The sequence below is a fragment of the Pinus tabuliformis genome, chromosome X, assembly GCF_031772625.1.
Source record: "Pinus tabuliformis cultivar Carrire ecotype Pingquan chromosome X, CPIR1, whole genome shotgun sequence".
Classification (NCBI taxonomy): domain Eukaryota; kingdom Viridiplantae; phylum Streptophyta; class Pinopsida; order Pinales; family Pinaceae; genus Pinus; species Pinus tabuliformis.
Genome location: NC_142308.1, coordinates 1,200,534,481 through 1,200,556,519, shown reverse-complemented (window position 1 = coordinate 1,200,556,519; position 22,039 = coordinate 1,200,534,481). Strand labels below are relative to the sequence as shown.

General features: G+C 38.7%; 1 pseudogene across 1 annotated transcript in view; it reads right to left on the bottom strand.

The window, feature by feature from the left end:
• Positions 1 to 22,039, bottom strand: part of LOC149144269 (aminopeptidase M1-like) — a 133,126-nt pseudogene that overhangs the window by 32,454 nt on the left and 78,633 nt on the right. Inside the window, exons 11-13 of the transcript XR_016264057.1 lie at positions 4,524 to 4,812; positions 4,300 to 4,421; positions 4,116 to 4,213 (exon numbers count right to left, since the gene is read on the bottom strand). The product of XR_016264057.1 is annotated as an aminopeptidase M1-like (transcript). The remainder of the gene's footprint in view (positions 1 to 4,115; positions 4,214 to 4,299; positions 4,422 to 4,523; positions 4,813 to 22,039) is intronic.

Here is a 22,039-nt window from a genome sequence, read left to right as displayed (position 1 = left end):
CCAAGAAACTCTTCTTTTGGGCAGGCATGAAGCGTGATATCACTCAATTTGTTGCAAAATGTTTGGAATGTCAACAAGTAAAGGCAGATCATTGTCACCCAGCGGGCCTCTTACAACCCCACGACATTCCTATGTCTAAATGGGAGACCATTTCTATGGATTTTATCACTGGACTACCTCTTACTTCTCAAAGACACAATGCCATTCTGGTAGTAGTGGATAAATTAACATAAAGCGCCCATTTCATTCCGGTAAGAGATACTTATGATGTTGCTGACGTGGCTCGAGTATTCATAAATGAAATTATCAGATTTCATGGAGTACCTAAGAAGATTATATCCGATAGAGATTCGTGATTCACTTCCAGATTCTGGACATGCATGCAGACAGCCTTAGGTACTCACCTAAATTTAAGCACGGCTTACCATCCTGAGACTGATGGGCAAACTGAAAGAGTAAATCAAGTACTTGAAGACATGTTGCGAATGTATGTAATGGATCAGCAATCACACTGGGAAAAGTATTTACCCTTAGTCGAATTCGCATACAACAACAGTTACCACAGTTCGATTGGGATGCCTCCATTTGAAGCTTTATATGGCAGACCTTGCAGAACACCGTTAAGTTGGGACGGGTTAGAAGATCGAGTGATAATAGGACCAGAATTAATCCATGAAATGGAAGCGCAGGTCAGACAGATTAGACAGCGATTAAAGGAAGCACAGGATAGACAAAAGAGTTATGCTGATGCTCACCGATCTGATAGGAGGTATGAAGTAGGGGACCAGGTCTTCGTCTGCATCAAACCAAATAAAAGTACTATTCGATTCGGAAAAGGGACAAAGTTGTCACCCCGATTTATAGGACCGTTTAAAGTCGTGGAAAGAGTTGGACCTGTTGCCTATCGTCTTGCCCTGCCACCCTACCTGCATAGAATTCATAATGTATTTCATGTTTCTGTATTAAGACATTATGTAGCTGATCTATCTCATAACATCCAGTGGAAAGAATTGCAGGTATCGGACGAGGGAGTCATAACGGTCGAACCTTTACGTATACTGGAACGTAGAGTTCGACAGTTGAGGAACCGTCTGGTGGACCAAGTTAAGGTCCAATGGGACAAGTATAGTCCTGGATCAGCAACTTGGGAAAATACAGAGGACATATGTCAGAGATACCCTAATTTATGTCCATTTTGAAGAACTTTACAATATGTTTTGTATATATTTACTTCGTTACAGTCAGAGACACAGAAACATTTTGAATGATTATGGATAAACATGAAACCTTATGGCATAATATATGTTTAAATTTATGCTGGTACATGGATACCAAAATGATATATGTGGTTCGTTTTACTAAATTATAGTTGTCAAGGTAAGGTTAGAGGCCGTTAAATGATTTTACTTCTGATAGAAATTGAAACAATATAAATCTGTTTTATTTATGCATGTTAAGGATGAGCAACTGAAATGGAAGACAGGAAGTGAATACATCCTAAATAAAAGTCAAACTACATGCATAGAATATGACAAATTATGTTATGCTGTAGTATCATATGTAAATAATACATGAGTTATTTTGAATATTTTGATGCACATTTTACAAATGCATGGGTAAGTGTATGATTGCAGATAAACTATGATTGCAGATAAATGATCCAATTTCCGGGATGACCACGTGATGACAGAACCTCAGATCAGTTAAAGCTCAAAGTGATTCTATGATAAAGTATTAGCCCAAATTTTACTGGGAGGGGTGGAGGTGTTACCCACCGTTTATCCTCCGAACCCTGGAGTCATGGGAGGACTGTGCGAGTCACGCTCCCCTAGACGTGTGATGATGACTGTCGGATGCTTACTGGGAATCAAGTCGGTATAGCCGACGCTGTCACCTTCGTGTTATGAATGGTTAGGTCAGTAAAATTGACGCCATGGCATACTCTAGTAGAGGACGGATAGGATGGGAGCAGAAGAGATTAGGGAGGATAGGATGAGTTTGAATAGCTTGGGGACCTGGATAGAAAAGGTCATGTCCATTAAAACCTTGAACCTAAAGCTCTAACTTCGGGACGAAGTTTTCAGAAGGGGGGATGTATGTAACGACCCATCTAAATTGACCCATTAATAAAATTTTAAACTTTATAATATATATATATATATATATTAAATTTTATAAAATATATAATTAGACTTTATAATATAAATTTATAAAATATATCATAACTGAACTTTATAACATATATAATATGAATTTATAAAATATATCATTAAAGTTTATAACATATATAATATGAATGTTATAAATATATATCATTAAAGTTTATAACATATATAATATGAATGTTATAAATATATATCATTTAACTTTATAACATATACAATGAAATGTTATAAAAGATATCATTTAACTATATAACATATATAATGGAAATGTTATAAAAACATAAATGGACTCTATAGACGTAAATCTAAACTGTGCTAAAAAATACATATATACCACAGTTCATTAAAGGGGCGCGTCCAACCTGCTAAAAATTCATAACAGAGCACACCTTGCCGGGAAATATCGGAGAGTTAATTGCATGCAGAGGCGTGTCAAGAGGGAGAAGAGCGGTGGCCGTAAGCAGGAGGGTGGCCACCGCCAAGCCTTCCATTATAAATCACGAATCTGAACCGATCAGGGGGGGGGGGAACGGAGAATGGAGGGCAGGAGCTGAAATTAGGAGTTCAGACCAGAGGACTAAGGATTACCAGTGGAAGAGCATTAACCGGCCTGAGGTTCTGGGCACGGGGGCAGTAAGCTTCTGCGAGTAGCTTACTGGGTTGAGCAGCCATCTGCTCAGTCTGGCTGGGAGGAATTGGTCTCCCGGAGATTGGATCAAATTAACCACAGCATCACCAGCAGCAGATTCACCAGTCAGAAGCAGGATCAGCATCACCAGCAGCAGATTCACCAGTCAGAAGCAGGATCAGCATCACCAGCAGCAGATTCACCAGTCAGAAGCAGGATCAGCAGCAGTTAAGGTAAGTACCAATTTAATGTTCAGGCTTCTGTATTTCAGATTTTAGTTACTGTGTGTGAATGTTTATTACAATTGCAATGTTTCCTTCGAATTTGGTCATGTACAAGGGTATGCAACTAGTATTTAATCAAAAGCGCCAAACCCTCTATATACCTTGATGCTAGTGGCATTGGTTGTCGAACTTTTCAATCGCAACCCTACTAAAAATGTACCCATCACTCAAACAAAAACTTGACTCGACATGCTACGTTTTTTTCCATCTTATTTTAATGCTTAGAGGGTGATATTGATGACGAAAATCCCTATATAGGTAATGTTTTTGATGATAGGTAGGCAATAGTTGTAGCATGAACTTTTTGGGATGCTAGAGGCCATCTAGACCCTGTTTGTTGATGTATTTTCATTTCATAGACGGATTGCACTCGATGCTATTTTGGTCATGTGCACCCTACATGCTTACATAAATGAGAACTTTTGCTTATTTGTGCATAAATGATTTGGATTCATATGGATGCATATGGATATAGATGTTTTCTTTAAAGTTTGAATATTTTGTGGTTTTGGTTGACCTGTTTTTTGGTCCGACTTTTTTACCAATTCCTGATTCAAAGGGATTTCGGGTTCGGTCACCAGTTCGGCTCTGATAACATTGATATAGAGAGCACCATATAATTAACAAGGAATCACATTGACTGAGAAATACAAATGTCCAAAATATTAGGAAGTATCGTCTAATAAGCCTCAGCACCATCTTGAAGCTTGACATGGAAAGCTTTGCAGCTGAGGCACAAAATATATAGAATATGCTTCTGTTTTCAAAGAGCATTTTAAGACCTCAGTCATATCCATGTGAATCGAGAGCCATGTTATCCTAATACTGGAGCTAAATCATATATAAATTCTTCTAGAGTACTTGTTTTTAATCACTTAAAAAAGCCAATACAAAACCATCTTCCCCTACAACAAGAATACTTACAGATTTCCAGCAAATATTCTGTCGAGTTCTGTAATGAAGGAAACTGATTGTTTGGACTTAAATTTGGCAATCAATGCATTGAAGATAAACAAGAAGAATATCAATCAAACTTACTCAGCTGCAAACTGAAGAAGATTGATAGTGAACGATTTAAAATCAGCAGCTGACTGAGGGACAGCATCACCAACCACGCTAGAAACTTTATAAGCGATCTGCAAAACAGAGTATCTATAAACATACTGCAAGATCTACTTAGAATAATTCTGTTCAAGAGAAATCTAAGATAAAAAATACTGACATCAATTAAGCACGATAGCACGGAATAGTCAAGCTCGTTTATGTAAACAGCCATAAGAGAAAGTAAAGCTGATAATGGCTGCTTGCAGGCAGAGCATAATGCATATGTGTCATCCAAAATGCCTGAAAAAAAATCAAACGCCAGTTATTACAGAATGATAAATGCTGTCAAAATTAACTTAAGTATACATTTTTAATTACATACATAATAGGTTGACTTCTTACCAAACCTATCTGTAGCATCCAAAGATCCTGCTTCTATCGCAGACCTTAGTCTTTTTGCAAGCTCATCATAATATTGTACACGATAAAAAGCAGTCTGTCCAACATTTAGTTTTATCCAGCTTGGCTGGGAACCTGCATCCTTTTGGGAATCCGGTATCCCTGACAGGCTGATGCTTCCAAGTTTTTCATGTAAAAGCTCATTTTTACGGGCATTGTATGAACCATAGCATAATGTGATAGGGATAACCCAATGCCCATTACCAAGTTTTCCACTTGACAAATACTGGGACTGAGGCATAAAAATCACAGGTTAGACTCCTATTGATAACAAGTCTAACACTCTTTAAACACTGATTCCTTCTGGAATCAATAAGATGTCAATTTATATGATTTGCATACATAGGAAACCACATCAAACATGTCATGCACAGACTGACATCTCCAACATCCTTTCTTTCTCAAGAATTTCTTATTAGAAGAATCATAACACGGAGTCCATATCAATAAAATTTCTATTGCTCATTCATCTAGCTAAAACAGTAGAAATCAAATATCTGTACACAGTTAAGATATATCCATAAAAAACAAGCATAGATAAATCTCACCTAGATAAACAAGGACACACAGACTGACACCTCTAACATCATTCATTCACCAGAAGTCTTTATTAGATAAATCATAACACTCTGTCCACATCAATACAATTTCTATTGCTCATTCATTTAAATAAAACAGCAAAAATAAAATATCAGTACAGTTAAGATTTGTGCATAAGCAACAAGCATAAATAAATTCACCTAAATAAACAAGGACATTTGCAAATGAGTGTGAGCAGAGTATCAAAAATCATAAACTCTTCTAAAATGGAAAAGAAAAAAAAAATGTTGAAATGTCACTGTAAAGATTAGCTTCAACCCAGCCAAACGTATCTCAATAGACCCCAGGACAATCGACCTAAAAAAAGAATGAAAGAAATAGTGAATATCCAAGACCAGATTTTTCCCTTCAGACTCGCATGTTAAGGGAGCTTGGGAGGATTGTAACCAGGCACCCCCAGGTTCACCCAGCCTGGAACTCTCTTCCATGAGGAATCTCAAGAGGACATCATCAGGCTTTGCATTGGTATTTTCACAATGATTGATGATTAAGGAAATAGATCTGCCTCCAACTCTACATGTACCACCAGTGCAAATTAATGGATTCCCTCTATCATCAAATTCCTTCTGCATAACGATGTTCTCATCTTTAGTTTTTGGATGGGATTATCCATTTCTATTTTACTTCTTTTATATGGTCTTATATATCTTTCTTCTATCACTTAGGAGTAGCCTTGGCACATCTACAACGCTCTTATGGCTCATTGTACTCTCTAGTCCCATTCACCTACTTCAGTCACTTGTAGACATTATTAACATTATATTATCTTATCTGGGCACTGCCAGGCTTCTAATAAAGATCCTTATTCTTCTTTTCAAGTTTTTCTGGAACCTTGACAAAATATTAATTTAACAAGAATGTTCAGCAAGACCAATGATGACAAGTCAGTTTTGACATACTGTATTCATTATTTTTTCATATTTTTCAATTCCACACTTTTGTTTCGAACCTCCAACTGTGTATGTCCTATGGCTTTTCATTGCATCTCTCATACCAACTGACCTAAAAGTGTCTGCCTACCTGAACTTTTCAGACTGGTTACATAGTTCACCCATTGCTTTCAATCCGTCACTTAAACGGTTTTCCCCCAAGTACCCAGGGTGCACACATCCTGCACCTGATGCACATGTGGCTGTATCTGTTCCACACCAGGGTGTGGAATGATGCATCCCAGCCATTTAGGGGATGTAACCCATGTATCTTGTCAGAATTTCAGGTGCATCCCATATGATGCAGCATCCCCAGTTTGTTATGTGGGTGCTTACCCCCATCATAATATACAGATAACTAAACATGGTTATCTATATCCGCATAGCGGCTAATACCACATATTGCTTCAATGAATGTGTGAGAAGATTGAAACCATCACAGAAAAGACATCTCATACAATATCCATAATTAGAACAATTTATACATGGGTGATGAAGCAAGCGAAACAGACCTCTTCATATGTCATCTTATGCCTTAAATTCAAAAATGTATGACATTGAACAAATAAAGAACAAATAATGAAGAGGCTTCTTTCCACTGATAGAAGTGATGAAAGGATTCATAACAAAAGCAAAGAGGATTTATGGACTAGATTTCCTCATTTGTGCAAACTCAGTTAAAGTTTGCCCAATCTTCCACAGGTGGAATGAGTTTCATACAACTAAGGAGGCGTATTTGTGAGGTATTGGAGAGTGGTGATGATGAGAAGACCACTGGAATCTCAATTTGCCTTAAGGTATCAAAGGGAGAAGATATAAGACATTTGCACAAAGAATGCATGGTAAAAAACAAAAGATTCAATCTGACACATCATATGGATTTGGAGACACCGCATTTGCATCTTGTCACGCTAGTGGAACTGCAAGTCATGTAGGAGGAACTGCAAATTTCCTTGATGTTGGTGGTAGGGAAGAGGGTCAATGCAAAAGTGGCACAATTTCTCCATGCATGTGTTATACAATGGAATGTTCTCCGCCTAAGTCACATGGCTCAGGTTCGAGTTCGGATTCGGCCATGATTAGGTTTTGTTCGAGTTCAAATTTTTTGATGAGGTTTGGATGAGATTTGCCATTAGGTTCGTCCATATACATTCTCTATATAAATACATATATTGAATTTAAAATGAAATATAGGATAGAATAGTAAGAAATCAACATCAACAGACATAAAAATTCTATCACGGACAGAGAAATTGCATGGATAGATTACAAGCTTGAGTTGTGACCTGAGGTTATGAGTTTTGATCTATGGACTTGGTCAATGGCTATGAAGTTTGCCAAACCTCAAAAAATAAATTAAGGCTCGCCAAAATTCGAACCTCAAGTTTGAAGTTCGATGAACCTTGTGACATAGTTCTCCGCTCCCCCTATTGGCATGATATGGTTCAAGCCATCAACAAAGCTCCCACGGATACAAGATCCCTGGCTATGAGATAATTAAAAAAATACATGAAATAATTAGTTCTTAATAAATAAATAAACCTACTTTTAAGATTTAAAACCATGATTCCAAATCAATAGAGACAAAATACACAAGGTTTGCTCATCTATATACCATGTAAAGGTGAATATATCAAAATGGCACCGAGTGCAATACATATCAGCAACAAAATACATAATCAACGAGGCTTTAAATGGCCTCTAGAGTTCGAAAACAATGCTCTAAGCCATGGGACCACTGACCTACTACAAGTCTACATATCAATGATCAAAAACATGATCACTCCTCATACAGTGATGTGTGGTTTGACACCTGGGTTCGTTGGGTGAAACCCGCGAGACCAGTGTTCAAATCTCATTGAGTATAGTGTCCTGCTATGGTGTGCTCTCAAGGAGTAGACTCCCCTCCCCGCGTGAGTCTCGGCTCTTGCCAAAATCACAAGAATTTAGTATATCTGGCTTGCAGGTTGTTGGATGTACTCTTGTTGTTATAGTGGCAGCTACGAGGATTGATCCCGGGTCTCCCTTAGATTAGGCCTGGCAATTACCGATTCACCATGTGGTTTAAAAAAACAACATGATCACTCCTCATCGTGATCAAACTCATCACCACTACTAGACAAGAGATCATCAACATGAGCTACCAGAGCTTGAGGAATCCTAAAACTCCCCTACCACTTTAGTAGTAGTAGTAGCAAAAATAGACATCAAAACTACAAATCACTGATCAACATGGTCACTCATGAAACTCATCATTGATTCAGTGACTAGAAAGGGGATCATCAACAAGAGATACATAAACATCATTTAGCTCAAAGTCTTCAGACTTGGATTTCTCAACCTTATAACATGATGGAAATTGAAAAGGTTTAACATGCCTAACCAATGATTTTGGATTGAGTGAAGGGTTCATCTCGTCAACCTTATAATGTGGTAGAAAAAGATTAGCATGCCTAACCAATTGTTTTCCTTTGAGTGAAGGGTACATTCTTGTTAAGGCATTGTAGAGGAGTTCAACAATCAATACCACCAGCATCAACAAAGTTCAACAATAAATGGCACGAACATCAAGGTTCTTAAAGGGCTTCATGCTCTTGCTCAAATGTCCATCCCATACCCTCACACATGATAGAATCAAATGGAAACATTGCAAACCCCCAAACCATGAAAGCTTGAAAACCATTCCAATGAGGTCGAAACCACTCTCAAACATCCTGAGTCATTTCATGGTAATGTTAAAAATTTAAGTAAAAGGATACTTTTACTTTAAGAATTTAACATTACCATTAATTGCCAACATTGCTAGGGTTGAGATGTGTCATGCAAATGAGAGGGTAGGCATGTTTTTCTTGGAGGGACTATTTTTGGAGGAAAACAACACCAAATTTCTCTGAAAACAGCTTCAAAACTCACAAAACTGCATTGTGTGGGGTCTATAGCTACCCTGGCAATAAACCGGTCAGTTTGACTATAAACTGGCTAGTTCCATCATAAATCGGTCGGTTAGGTTTGGTTTTTGTGAAATTTAGGCGAAATGGACCCTTCAACGAGGTTTTTTTGCCGGTTTGACCTGGTCTCCCAATGAACCGATCGGTTTGACTGCTTTCTGTTCAAGTCGAACGGTTTTTAAAACTATAGTTGTAGCATGGTTCGGAGGATGAAATCATGGTTGCGGCTACGTTGTTTGGATGTCGGAGGTTTAGAAGGATGCGAACGGTGGTCGAGCGGTGCAAGAAGGCTCGAAGGCGGTTTCAATTTGGCAGTGGCGGCAAACTGCTTGTAGCAGAGGTGGAAAACCTGCATGCAGCGACGTGGAATGAGGTTGCGACTGGCTCGAGGGCTAAAGGCGGCTTGAGGAGTGGAAAACAACTTGAGGCTGGTGGCAAAGACAAATGGTCTCAAGCATACGATGGTGTGTGGTTTTCACAGGTGACGACCGATGACAACAATGGTGAGGTTGAGGCCATCAACAGTGTGTCAAGATGCGAACAACACATGCATGTACTATGACAATTTTTTATTTTTTTATACATATGTATTTTTGTTATATAGTTTTTTTTTTTTTGTTACTTCTTTCTCTTTTATTTCCTCTCTTTTCTCTCTACGTATATTCTTTTTTTAGTAAATAAATTTTTTTAATAATCTTTTTTATATGATGTTTTTTTTAAATCTTTTTTTTTGTCTGTTCTAGTCTACAGCGCTATTGTAAATCTCCTCCATCGACGCTTTCATAGCCTCCCCGATAACAACAACTGCACAACCACCAGTCATCTGACGTCACAGTGATTGTCTATTGTCACTGACCAACTACACCACTTCCTCCAACCCTGTTACCACCTCGACCTTGTTGTCTATCTGTAGCCGCCATTGTAGTGTTGTAACTACTGCCTGCTCCACCGCCCTAGAATTGCGATATTTCGAGTCAAAACAGTAGAGAAAAAACATTTTTTTAAAATTATTACCAGGTACTGTGGTGGAAGAGTCGCAACCCATTAGCCCTATTTCTATCGAATAGTGACAGTAGAATTATCCAAAGTCGTGACTCAAATAAAAGATTTATGGTATGAATAAAAATTGATTACAAAGAAGTGATCAAATATTGAAGAAGAAAATAAAAAGTGAAGAAGGATTATTAAAGCGTGCTTATCTTTTACAAGTTATTTATTCAAAGTATAAATTATTAAAGGTGAATTAGAAACAAAAAGGTATTAAAAAAAAGGTATATATATATATATATATATATATATGCATATATATATATATATATGTATATATATATATATATATATATATATATATATATATACCATCAAGATTTTAATATTCCACATAACAAGGAGTAACAATATTAAGGGAAATTTAAAAAGAAAAACGAAAAAATAAATTGAAAGTTCTCTTAAGAAGGGTACCTTTAAAACCCTCAGGTTGAAGAAAATGGATTATAATCCAGAGTTGAAGGAAGGAATTTTTTCCTATAATGGTCTTTCAATTGCAAATTGTAGATCGCTTATATTAAAAGGGAATACCCAAGGGAAGGAGATTATTATCGCTATCAGCACAAGTGTCGAGGAAAATTACGTCAATGTTAATTTAGCAAACCAACTATTAATTCTAAAATCAAGCATAGGTTAAAGAAAATAAAAAAAATTGGCAAAAAAGAATACTAAATTAATGGTTTACAAGTGACAATTGATCATTATGAATACATAATCTCAATTTTGTGTCGTAACTACGCTTGACAAAGAGGTTGACATAATTCTCAGTTAACCCTTGTTCAAAAAATTAGGTACATTCATTCTAAACAAAGAAAACAAATTCTTGATGTTCCCTTATAAGAATAAGATGGTCATGTTCCAAGACATGACAACGAAATCAAAACTGATAATGCCTTTAGCAAAAGACCTTAAGGATATTTCGAAACTAATGTTTCAAGAGAATCAAGAAACAATATCAAAGAAGCAAAAAGATCTTGAAGAAGTCATATCCAACAAAAATAAGGAAAAATCGTGTTTGAAGAAACCATAATCGAAGTCTACTCACTCAAATTAAGAAACTTAAGGATGATAGGAAATCATTGGTAAACAAGTTAGAAGAACTTATCACGAAAGAAGTGTCGAAGTCCTCAGTCCAAGTTGAAGATAAAGGAATAAATACTGATCCAGTTAATATCACAACTCAAGAGGATGAGAAACTAAAAGAAGTTAAAACATATTCAGAAATTGCAGTTCAAACGATGGACATTCCAAACGATGATTCGGTAGCCAACTCAACAACAACAATGCCTGAAGGAAATCAGGAAATAACCACTACCATGATAAGGGAAAGTCCAACTAGAAGAGCTATTTATCGACATCTAATTCACAAGAGCAGACTTTCCAATCAATCTGTGTACCAGTATCACTTGAAATATAAACGACAAACTTATCTTCCCAAGAATACTGAAGTTTGCATAATCCAGTCCTACAATAAATATTCATAACAAATTTTCAGAGATCAAAGATTCCACAGAAGATTAATCTAGCGTGGTCCAATCCGTTCTCGATACGACAATTTTGTTATCACTCAGAGCATCATATCATCTTGTATCAACAAAGATCAAAGTTTATAAACGAGAAGATATTATCAGTAAGCTTTGAGGACAAAGCTTCTTGAAGAGAGAGGCAATGTTATGAATAGAATTCATATAAAAATGATAGATTATTTTCTAATGGTTAGTTACTTAGTAATGAAAAGGCATGTCTTAGAGACATGACCATTCATCAAAGGGCACCTGCTTAGGGTATATAAGCAGGCCCTCATTCTCATTTGTATTATCATTCTCATTCATACATTTTAATATATATATTCTTGTCTCTCAATGGAGATCTACATATTCCAAGTCTTCCGGAGTATTTAACCTGAAGAACGAAATTTGTTCATTACCAAAAAGCATGTTGAGGGGCTGAGCACCATAAAGGAAAATCATAAGAAAGAAATGAGCTTTATGCAAGTCAGGGAAGTCAGTGTTCAGAACAGGTTATTAGCCATAGAAGAATAACATGCTAAAGAACTGAAAATCATGGAAATTAATCATTCTAATCAGATGACCACCATGCAAGACCACTTGATCACTATGGAGGAAAATCATGTCAAAGTAATAAATGATATGGAAGTTGGTCGGATATGTCTTCAGAATAAGTTGTTGACCATGTGAGAAAACCATGCCAAGGAAATCAGTGCTATGAAAGTTGAGCATTCTAATCAAATGAATGCCATGAAAATTGAACAGATCACTCTTCAGAGTAAGAAACAAGAGATGGAAAGGTCACAAGAGCAGGACTATTAGCATAGATCAGATGATGGAAGAAACAAAGAACTTTTGACAGATCATAAGCCTCCCAGTCCACCAGAGCAATTCTCATCTCATTGTGTTAAGGTATGGTATGTTCTATGCTTAGAGCAGTTTACTTATCTTTCTTATTATTATCCACAGATTAGCAATCACATGTACATTAAGTAAAGTGCAGATAGAACATTTAAACGATCAACAGAAAACAAGCCAAGACAAGAGACACAAGATGTGGTGGCTAGCTAGGGACAAACCCCAATATGGGGAAACCCTTTGATCAAATATTCTTTTATCTTCAATAATTCAGCAAAGAGAAATAGTACAAAGATCTGATTTATATCAGCAGCAGCAAACCCTATATCAACCCTAAACTAGGGCAGCAAACCCTAGACTGAACTCGTCAAGTCTCCACCGGTGAATCTTTCACCGTGCACCAGTCCAAGACTTCGCCATGCACCAGTCCAAGACTTCGCCACGCATCAATCCAAGACTTCGCTGTGCACTAGTTCAAGACTTCGTCGCGCATCAGTCCAAGACTTCGCCGTGCACCAATCCAAGACTTCGAACGACCTGTTTTGGCTCGGGTGAAAGAGAGAGCCTTTCTGCGCAGGAGAGAGAAGAGATATGATGAGAAGTGAGTGTCCAAATGAGGAGGAGTCATCCTGTATTTATATCCAAATGTTGAAGGTGAATAGATGTGTCTGTTGGGCGTCTGAACCTACATAAATTGCTGGCCGACTTTGATAATTTGTCAATAATCAAAATAAATTCATATCTCCATAAATACTTATCGGAATCAGATGATCTTTAGATCAATCCTACCCCTCTCGACGAGAGGAATCTAGGAAAAATATTATCAGCCATGAATAAGGTGACCCACATGGAGTTTGGCCCTAGTTGCCAATTTTAACACTCCCTCTCAACTAGGGAGAACTCCATCTGCAATTCGTCTGACCGTCGCTACTATTCATCCATCAAATGCACTGCCTTGTACAGCTTGACCCCTACTCTGCTCTGCTCTGTTTTGTTTTGTTTTGCTCTGCTCGAACTATGAGGAAGAAGTGATCGAGGATGTCTCATACCATCCTCCACTGACTCAAAGTCAATATGGAGTGTGTACCACTTTCACTAGTCCCAGAGCAGTCCTCTACTGACTCGAAGTCAGTTTCAGAGGGTGTACCACTCTCACTGGTCCCAGACCAGTATCATTGATCCCAGATCAATGGAGGTCATCCTAGCATAGGGAGTATGGTAGATACAACGATGCGTCCATCGATAGAACTACTATGGTCCCTATCCTCATTTCCCTGCTCATTGATCAGATGAGAGGTACTTCCCATGAGTCCCAGACTGCATGGGTAGGATGCCTCGACATGAGAACTAATCATCCTGTCCACAGGAGAATGAATCATCCTGTCCAGTGGATGCCACGGAGAACTAATCATCCTGTCCAATTGATGCCATGGAGAACAAATCATCTCGGCCTACCGGAGAACGAATCATCTTGTTCCACAATCGCCATGGAGAACGAATCATCCTGGACCACAGGAGAACTAATCATCCTGTTCCATAGTCACCACGGGGTGTCAAGGGAAGGTTGAACCTTTTACTATGTACAAAGTGCACCAACAGGGGATGGTGAGTTACCCTATGGTCATATGTTGCTCCAAGAAGTACCCCGCCCCCTTGGAGCTCCCAAAAGCTCAGTACATCATACTTGACCCTCAAAAGAGGGTCTCTAAACGACTCCAAGTCATTCTTGGAAAGTCAGAAATTTGACCTTTCCTAGGGGCTTTGTCAAAATGTCGGCGACCTGTTCATCTGTACCGATATGTTGGAGCCTTATAGCTCCCCACTGCACCATGTCACGAATATAGTGGTACTTGATATCGATATGCTTGGAGTGATCATGGAATACGGGATTCTCTGATAAACGAATCTTGCTCTGGTTGTCACATAGGATCATGGTGGTATCCAATGTAAATCCAAACAGCTCACTGAAGAGCTTTTGTAACCAGACTGCCTCACAGGAGGCCATGCTAGCAGCAATGTACTCTACCTCGACAGTGCTCAAAGCCACAAACTTCTGCTTCCTGCTCATCCAGGATATCGAAGCAGATCCCAAGGAGAAACAGCACTTGGAAGTGCTCTTATGGTCCACCACATTGCCTGCCCAATCAACATCAGTATATCCAAGTAGTCTCACATTTCTGGTAGTGTATCTTAACCCATAAGTAATTGTGCCATGAAGATATCCCAGCAGATTCTTGGGACCAATCCAATGTATGTGGTGAGGTTCAACCATGTGTTGACTGCAAAGCATATATCTAGACAAGAGTTCACTAGGAACATCAATGCTCCGATGAGTTGACGATACTCGGTGGTATTTCATAAAACATATCCAGCAGCACTACCGCTTAATTTCTTGAAGTTAAGCTCCATCGGGGTGGTTACGGGCTTGCAGTCCACCATGCCGAATCTCTCCAATATCTTCACCACAAATTTTCCTTGAGATAGGAAAATCTCCCCTGGTTTCTGCCAGACTTCCAGTCCTAGGAAATAGTGCATAAGTCCTAGGTCTTTCATCTCAAACTCAAAAGCTAGCTCCCTCTTACATTCGTGAATGAGAGGGTCTGCACCTATTAGAAAGAGGTCATCAACACATAGCACCAGTATGAGAGGCTTGTCATCAATAACCTTAAAGTAAAGTTTGGGGTTGGCTTCACTCCCAGTCAATCCCAGCGTCATCAAGTAGCTATCAATCCTCTCATACCATGCTCGAGCTGCTTGCTTTAGCCCATAGAGGGCCTTCTTCAACCTGCACACATGAGATTCTCGATCATGAATCTCAAATCCTTCGGGTTGCTCCACATAGACCTCTTCTTTGATCGAACCATGTAAGAACGCAATCTTGACATCCATCTGATGTAGGTTCCATCCTTGTGAAGCAGCAAGGGCTATGATCGAGCGGATGGTGGTATATCAGGCAACAGGTGCAAATATCTTGTCATAGTCTATACCTTCCTTCTAGGAGAAGCCACGAGCGACAAAACGAGCCTTATACTTTTCCGCACTTCCATCAACTGCATGCTTTATCTTGTAAAGCCATTTTGAAGTGACAACTGCCTTGTCCTGGGGTCTGGGGACTACATCCCAGACATCGTTCTTCATAATAGACTCATATTCTTCGGTCATAGCATCCTTCCATACTTGATGCTTGATGACATCTGTGAATGATGAAGGCTCATTTTGGATGATCGTGCTCATGATGGTCAGGTATCCCTGATACCTGTTTGGTTTCTTACTTTCACGGAAGGTTCCTCGAGGTGTTGTGTGTCCTTTAGCATCATCAAGTGGCCCCCTAAGCCATGAAGGCCTCTTCATTGAAGAGGAGGGCTCAAGCGGAGGACGATCAATAGGATCCAGGGGCTCTTCCACATTGGGCATTGTCTCCTCTTCTTTTTCTTTTGGTTCCCTAGTGTCAGCTTCTTGACTGTCCCTCAAAGTAGAAAGATTGTCCACCTTGCTAAGGGCCATATCTTCGTCAAAGATGACATCATGACTAATCTTGACTTCCCTTTGACCAGCTACATAGATTCTATAGCCCTTAGTATTTTCACTATAACCCACAAAGATTCCTTTCTTTCTAGATGCACCCAATTTATTCATTTTCTCTTTCGGCACATGAAAATATACCGGGCTTCCAAAAAATCTAAAATGAGATACGTCAGGCTTCTTACTGGTGAACATTTCTTCAGGAGTTTTGGAACCCAATGCTTGATGAGGGCATCAGTTTTGTACATATACAACGGCGTTCGCAGCTTCGGCCCATAGAAACTTTGGAAGTCTTTGATCATGGAGCATAGAACAGACAGCTTCCACAATCGTACGGTTCTTCCTTTCTGCCACACCATTCTGTTCAGAAGTATAGGGTGTAGTGGTCTCCCTCTTAATGCCAGCCTCTTTGCAAAAGTCATGAAACTCATTAGATTCATATTTAGTCCCATTATCAGTCCTTAGGGTCTTGATCTTCTTTTCGGTTTGATTCTCGATCAAGGGTTTGAAGTGTCGAAACTAGGAGAACACTTCATCCTTCTTTTTCAAGAAATATATCCAAGTCTTGCGAGAATAATCATCTATAAAAGTGAGGTAATATAAATATCCTCCCAAAGAGTTCACAGGCATCATACCGGATATGTCTGGGTGAACCAACTGCAATATATCGGAGGTCTTGCTTTGGCTTGAGGGGAATGGTCCCCTTTTGAGCTTCCCTTCGACACATCCTAGACATACACCTTCTTGCTCCAATCTGAACTCGGGCATCCCACTTACCATTTTTCTTACATCAGGTAGAGCTTTATAATGAAGGTGAGAAAACCTCCGATGCCATAATTCGGACTAAAGAGATGTGTCACAAGTCATGACACCCAACGGACTTCCTTCGACCTGATATAATGAATCAACTCGAAACCCAAGAGTAAAAGAATCTTTAAAGTTCTTTTTCCATACACGTACCTTGCCATCGCTGAAAGCCACCTTGTAGCCTTTGTCTTCCATTGACGAAATGGACACCAGGTTCTTTTGAGATCAGGTACATATAATACATCTTGTAAGTGGATGGTATTACCCTGATTTAGTTGAAGAGTGACATTTCCTACGCCTTTCACGGGATATTCTGAATTGTCCCCAAGAACAATTTCCAGATTGGTTTCTTTCTCTACTAGATTATAGAGAGCTTCTTTGTAACCAATGAAGTGCCTTGAGACACCACTATCAATAAGCCAATTTCCCAGCGAGTCCGGGGGAGCAGTAGTAGAAAGAGCAACTAGTAGATAATATTCATCTTGCTTATTGTCAACAGTGTTAGATTCATACCTGGAATTTCTTGCCTTCTTGAATGGTTGTCCTCTTCCTTGATTTTCGACACTTCTTTTACCTCTGCCATTTGACTTGCCATTCCTTTGATTGCTTTGAGAGGGATTTTGATCATCGTCCCAGTGTGAGTCCCTTTTATCAGGGCACTCCCTTGCATAGTGACCTGTTTTATTGCAATTGTAACATCGTCCTTTTCTTCCACCCTTTGGTCTAGGCTTTCCTTTGAATTTAGCCCTGGAATTGTTTCTTCTTTTAGTATGAGAAGAAAAGGCAGAGGGATGACCTTTAAGCATGGGTATTTCTTGCTCTTCCATCCTTGTTTCTTCTTGAATGCATCTGGCCATTAATTCCTCAAATCCAGGAATTACGTTATTGTTGAGAAGAGTAGTCCTGAATATATACCATTCAGATGGTAGTCCTCCAAGAGTGGTGAGTCTCATTTCCTTGTCAGGGATTACTTCCCCAATAGATATGAGATCGTTCTTGATCTCGGTGATTCTTAAGAAGTATGCTTGCATACTCTCATCTTTGCCCTTCTTAATTTCCTTCAGCTTATTTCTAAGAAACAAGACTTGATTTGCATCATTAACTTTAAATAAACTCACCAGTCTATTGTAGATTTCCTTGGAGGTGTTCAGCTCAGAAACATAAGCCACCAAGTGTTTGTCAATAGAGTCCCAGATGATCTTCTTTGCTTTGACTTTTCCCTTGGTCCATTTGTTCTTAGTAGCAACGGATGAATTTGATGGAGACTCAACAATTCCGCCTCTCACATGGTCTAACACTTCCTGTTCTTCTAATGTTAGATCGAGAGACATCTTCCATCTGTGATAGTCAGACTTCTCACGGAGTTTGTCTTCAGCAGGGAAGTGTGTTGAGGACCCCATGATTTCTTTCAGATAGCCTTGCCAACCTTTTCTTTGGTGATTGCTCTTGCTCTTGCTTGGGCTTTGTCTTCACCTCAGCTCTAATACCATATTAAGTTATGGTATGTTTTATGCTTAGAGCAGTTTACTTATCTTTCTTATTATTATCCACAGATTAGCAATCACATGTACATTAAGTAAAGTGTAGATAGAACATTTAAATGCTCAACGGAAAACAAGCCAAGACAAGAGACACAAGATGTGGCGGCTAGCTAGGGAGAAACCCCAATATGGGGAAACCCTTTGATCAAATCTTCTTTTATCTTCAATAATTCAACAAAGAGAAATAGTACAAAGATCTGATTTACATCAGCAGTAGCAAACCCTAGATCAGCCCTAAACTAGGGCAGCAAACCCTAGACTGAACTCGTCAAGTCTCCACTGGTGAGTCGTTCACCGTGCACCAGTCCAAGACTTCGTCGTGCACCAGTCCAAGACTTCACCGCACATCAATCCAAGACTTCGCCGTCCACCAATCCAAGACTTCGCCGTCCACTAGTCCAAGACTTCGCCGTGCATCAGTCCAAGACTTCGCTGTGCACCAGTCCAAGACTTCGAACGACCTATTTTGGCTCGGGTGAGAGAGAGAGCCTTTTTGCACAGGAGAGAGAAGAGATATGATGAGAAGTGAGTGACCAAATGAGGAGGAGTCTTGTATTTATATCCAAACGTTGAAGGTGAATAGATGTGTCTGTTGGGCGTCTGAGCCTACATAAGTTGCTGGCCGACTTTGATAATTTGTCAATAATCAAAATAAATTCATATCTCCATAAATACTTATCGGAATCGGATGATCTTTAGATCAATCCTACACCTCTCGACGAGAGGAATTTAGGAAAAATATTATCAGCCATGAATAAGGTGACCCACATGGAGTTTGGCCCTAGTTTCCAATTTTAACACATTGCGAGGAGGTCACTTTCCCCATTGAAGACAAGTTAACTAGAAGTGGCATGGTTGAAAAAGAAATTGAGAAACATCAAGCTTATGTGTCACCTTTGACAAAGTATAGTCAGAATAAGATTGGGCATACCTCAAATTCTTCATCCAAGCATTCTTCAAATCAAGACAGAAAATCTACATTGGTCCTATTATTAGCAGCACAGCCTATCGAAAACAAAAGTAAGACAAAAAAGAATGAAGAGGTTTGATGCATCTAATGGTCGAGAGCAGCTCAATATATGGGCAAGTCAAAGTACCATGATCTTCAAAATTCAACATGGCACGTCTGAGAAGCAACCCACAGACCTGCTTGAAAGTCAGCAAATGCTCAATATGCACTATATTGATGACATCTGATGCCAAGGGGCATCCTTTGTATAGTATCTCTAACCGACTCCCTTTCATTTATGTCATTAGCTAGTTTCCTTTTCAATTTGTTAGAGTAGATTTTTCTATTCGAGTAGATATTCTATATATGCATGATGATTTTGATTATGAGCAAATATCTATTTGATGGACTTATGTTTTCTTGGATACAGGATTCTGGATTCTCGCATCACTTCATTGAAGCAGCATGTCCCCATATGGAACCAGATGTTGCAACTATTTTGTCACAAGTCCAAGGAAGCATTGTACAAAAAATTTTAGCAATCTAAATCATCAGCCAACTACCTGTCATGTCATTGTAAACCCAATTTCTGCAAATTGTAATGTAAATGATGCTCGTATGATTGTTTAATTATGTAACAACCTAGGCAAGCCTCTGATTTTGGCGAGGAATTTCATCCTAGGAGGTTTTTTAACCTCACCGAATTATGTGTGTTTCTAAACACGAATAATCGGCAAAGTATTTCATCAAGCTTGAACCCCAAAGCTAGGGTGGAATTTATTGACAAAGTCTTAGGTGAATCCTATTGTTATATCGAGTCTTTGTAAAAGTGGTTTGGTAAAAATTTAAGCTATTTGGCTAAATTATTTTATTATAGATCACTTGGTCTACAAGGTCATATTGTCTCGCAAAATTGGGTAATTATTTTGAGGGTCTATAACAAATGGGTATTCCCCCTTTGGAGGTTGAATTATTGTAATATCTAATGTAAAAAATAGTTTAGTGCATGGTCCCTCATACTTAGACACCATGGATAAAATATTTGAGGATGGAAAAAATAATTATCCCCTCTAGTGCCTGCCTTATTATAGAGCATGTGATGAGGTTCATGAAGAAGCCACTTGTCCTATTATCAAGAGAATCATGCATCATGAAATGCTTGGGACAAGAAACCGGATAAATGTGGTTGGTAAAGAATATCATTTGTCGCAAGAAAATTGGGAAGAGGTCAAGGGAAATAGTCAATCCGTCAGACCTTTCATATCTTCATATAGTACCAATAATTTTGGTCAAGACACTGATGTCTTAGTTAAACTCTATGGTGAGAAACCTTCGCCTGAGCAAGTCCTTGAAATCGCTAAAGACAAGGGGTTAACTTATCAAAGTAGAAATCAAAATGATAATCTGGTTAATTCTCGAAGTCTTAAATTTGGATCAGCTTCTGGAATGAATATTGATATAGGAGGTTGGTTTATAACTCTAAAGTTTTGGTCCTTGTCACTGAAATAGTAAAGATCCCCTCCCAAGGACTAAGTTATTGAATGTATTAGTAGCACCCAGGTAAATGTAACTGAAGAGGAACCTCCTGAGGTTTTCTATCAAGATGCTCCCATATACTTGTAGAGTATGGATTCTGATAATAAAGAACACTTTGCGTTCTTCATTACTTTGCTTTTGAACAATTATCGCTTATATAACTGCATGCTTGACTCTGGTGCTTCCGCTTGTGTGCTTCCGCTGGTGCTTCGGCCGTATTATAACATATGTGCCATGGATTCGAAGAAAATTGAAGTTCATGGATTGATTAAGGACTTACAAGTCCATCTGTCTGTCTACCCTGATATCATGATTGTCATGGACATAGTTGTGGTTGATGTGCTTGATGCTTGGGGTATGTTGTTCTCTAGGAAATGGGCCTCTGATTTAGGAGGAAGCATATAAATGAACTGGTCATATGCTATGATTCCTTCCCCTAATGGTCAAAGATATCTTAAGTTAAACAAAGAGCCCGAAAGGAGAATCCATGTGGAAGATCCTAAAAGTCCCCACAATGAAATCATAAGTGAACAACCTAGCCTAGGGAATAATGCTATCCTATCTAATTCTATCATTCCCTTGGAGGCCAAGGTTGGAGAAAAAGTGAGTAATTTAAAAGATAAGGTTTGGTATTTATATTTTGATGGTGCAACATCTAAGCATGGTAAAGGAGCGAGGATTGTCTTAAAATCTCCCCTTGGTCATATTTTCAAATTTGCCTATCGGTTAGAATTGAAGCGAACAACAATGTGGCTTAATATGAAGCCTTGTTTTTGGGTACTGAATTGGCAAAAGCTTTAAAAGTTAAATTGCTAAGTATCAATGGTGATTCAGATTTAGTTATCATGCAAATTAAAAAAAAAATTCACATGTAAAAATTAGAGATTAAAAAATTATAGGAATGTTGTGTGGGATACCATGGAGTATTTTGATGCCATTAACCTTGAAGCTATCCCAAGGGAGCAAAATAGTTTGGTCGATGAGTTAGCTGTTGTTGCTTCCACCACGCAATTATCTGATAATTTAATCGAAGATAAAATTAAGATGGAAATTCTTTTTAGACCTTCTGTCCCAGATAATTCTGAGCATTGGCAGGTCTTTGATGATGAAAGACAGATTATTCGCTTCTTAGACAATTTGGATGAGTTTCGGGGTTTTCAAGTAGATTATGAGGATGGACCTGATATCGATGAAGATATTTTAAATCCTACTCC